The following is a 2624-nucleotide window of genomic DNA, read 5'->3' on the forward strand; positions in this document are numbered from 1 at the left end:
TGTTTTCAACAGATATTTCAACAGATTTATTTGAAAGTAGAACAGAACATGTTTTAATTAGTTGTTTCATGGGTGAAGTCAAGAACAGGAATGTTAGGTTCAATATATCATCTCCCAACCCCACTCATTCAAAAATGGAATGGAATGTTCCCATACATTGTCTATGTAAGAAGCCGTGCAATGCCGTCGCGGAGCGGCGAATTTCGAGAGACGGAGGGCCGCCGCCCGCAAGCCGGACCGTTGTCGATCTAAAATAAAGACAGATTCAGCAACTGCATAGCTTATTTCTCACCTAAAATGTTTTCAGAAACACATTTCAGTGAACTATTTTCGTAAAATAAGAGGGAGGTGGGAGGCTTATAAAATAAGAGGGAGGGGAGAACGATACGAGCTCAGAGGAGCACAGAGGGAAGGGGTGCGTGTGTGTGTGTGTGTGTGTGTGTGTGTGTGTGGGGGGGGGGGTTCTTTTTTCAAACCTTTCAAATCGTAGACTAGAGGGCTCCTTACCCAAGTAAAGGTGTGTAGCCTGACATGTAGCCTACTTTAGATTAGGTTTAACAGCAACTACTAGTAGTCGTGCAGATGTGTATTTCTATTATGTGATATCATGGGTTTCATTCCTCCATACAACTCTGTTACAGCTACTGTGTCCTGCAAGGACTTTGGTGTTGGCACAGCCATGGTTCCAGACCTGTTTCACAACCACTCCAATAAGGAGACCATCAAAGAGAGCTCGCCTGGACCCGGTAGAGGAGGAGGATACTTTGGAGGGCAGCTCTTCCTTGACTTCAGAAGAGCTTGATATGACCCTGCAGAGTCGGCCACAAACAGTTTGCGAGTTATGAAAATATATTTTATTGCCATACCACCTGTTTTTAATAACGTTTTGTAGTGTATGATCAACCTGGAGGAAAAACATTTTAGGAATGCTTCAATAAACTGCTGCAGATTTGTGATGTTACTATGACAGATGTTTCTGTTATTTAGTCCAATCCACTGAGGGGATGCAAAAATAAAGGCCTATCTCTGTAATACAGTTCAGAAACACTACAAACAAAGACAGAACTAAGATTTCTGCCTAAAAGTCAGTTTTTTTCTCCCCACTGTCGCACTGCAATGCTACCTCCTGGGTGATGTTGGGATTTTGAAAATGTATTGCCTCTGAAAATCAAAAGTTCTCATCCTGCTGTGTTCTGAGGTAACTGTGAACTTCAACTGCTGATTAATTCGACAATAAAGTCTTTACAGTAATTGTAAAATGTGTCATGGTTAATATTACTGAAGTAATGGTCAGGAAGACTGCATAATATGTTGCATAGAGGGATTTATTTTTTATAAAACACAATTGATAAACAAACAACTGACTGCTGTATTCCTCTTACGTGTAAAGCACCATAACCAGCTGTATATAATTTCATGCGTTTTGGAGAGAGAACATTCAGACAGACAGTTCCAACCAGGATGTCCCACCATGCAAGCCTCTTCCTCCTCCAGCTGCTGCATCCGTCTTCTTGCGTAGTGTGAATCATGATCATCGTCATGTTATGTGAATAATAATCTCAACAGACAACTTGGTGTAACAAAGTAACATTACCCGTGGTGTCTCCATGCAGCCGACATGTTCAGTGTCTGAAGGCTGTTGCACAATTCCCACATGGTCACCTAGATGAATATAGTACAGAATTTGAGCATTTCAACAACAAATCTTGTTAATATGGTAACCTGACGGACACTGCTGACAAGCTGAGGTGTAAACTTCATGTTTGAATTTTGTAACAGTAAGTTTGGCACGTAATGTTGAGATGGAGCAAATCACGTTATAAAACACAGCACACAGCCTATAATTCAAAATCCAATACATAATTCTGGAGGACGACATGATACTGACCAAATCCTGTTGCTTGTATATCTTTGTGTAGAGGATCAAGTTTTTAATCCCGTTAATGTGATGTAAACAAACTGCCCGCATACAGGACGCTGTTTTCATCGGGTTCTCATCCTTTTAAATTGTTGCGTCCCCATTTGGAAAACATGCAACTGTGACCTGTCAACAACACGGCACTACTAACGATATTAATTGTGGCCAAAATAGCTCACAGATACGTTACTTATAGAGCGAAGAACGCAGCATTAGCGTCATTGTGCTTAGCGCTAGCTACGCTAAAACACATCGAGTTACTGTCGAAAACGTTACACAAACATGTTAACTAACCATCCAGGTTCGTCCTGCTGCATCCGTGGCGTCGGAACTTCTACAGGAGCTGGTCCTGGTTCTGGGTTGGAGTCCGGTTCGAAGCGGTACGGCTGGACCGCTGTTAGTTTGTAGCGTAGAACCATAACCATGGCAACAAGCTGGACGCGGACAGCACGGGGTGGAGAGACACAACCACTTCCTCAGTAGGAGCGGGGTCGGGGGTCATCTCATTAGCATAAGGCTACACCTCGACAGACTCACCCGTTTGAAAAAGTGGGGTAAAAAAGCTGAAAATGAGGAGTGTGATCCACTCCGAAATACATGTTCCGATTGTTTTTTCCAGTTGAGGAATTCAAAGACCAGGTTTGGAGACATCAATAAAAAAAAATAGCATAATAGGGCCCCTTTAATACAACAGAATGAATCTTTC

The 2624-nt window shown here is 42.3% G+C and overlaps 1 long non-coding RNA gene across 1 annotated transcript; it reads right to left on the reverse strand.

Annotated features, from left to right (window-relative positions):
* Positions 1 to 1353: 1353 nt before the first annotated feature.
* On the reverse strand, positions 1354 to 2418 carry LOC311013010. The gene is made up of 3 exons (XR_014597098.1): positions 2213 to 2418; positions 1590 to 1662; positions 1354 to 1510 (listed from the first exon to the last, which is right to left on the reverse strand). It is a non-coding gene; the product is annotated as an uncharacterized lncRNA (long non-coding RNA).
* Between the last annotated feature and the right edge of the window lie 206 nt (positions 2419 to 2624).

The sequence above is a fragment of the Eutrigla gurnardus genome (assembly GCF_963514095.1).
Source record: "Eutrigla gurnardus genome assembly, chromosome: 4".
Classification (NCBI taxonomy): Eukaryota; Metazoa; Chordata; class Actinopteri; order Perciformes; family Triglidae; genus Eutrigla; species Eutrigla gurnardus.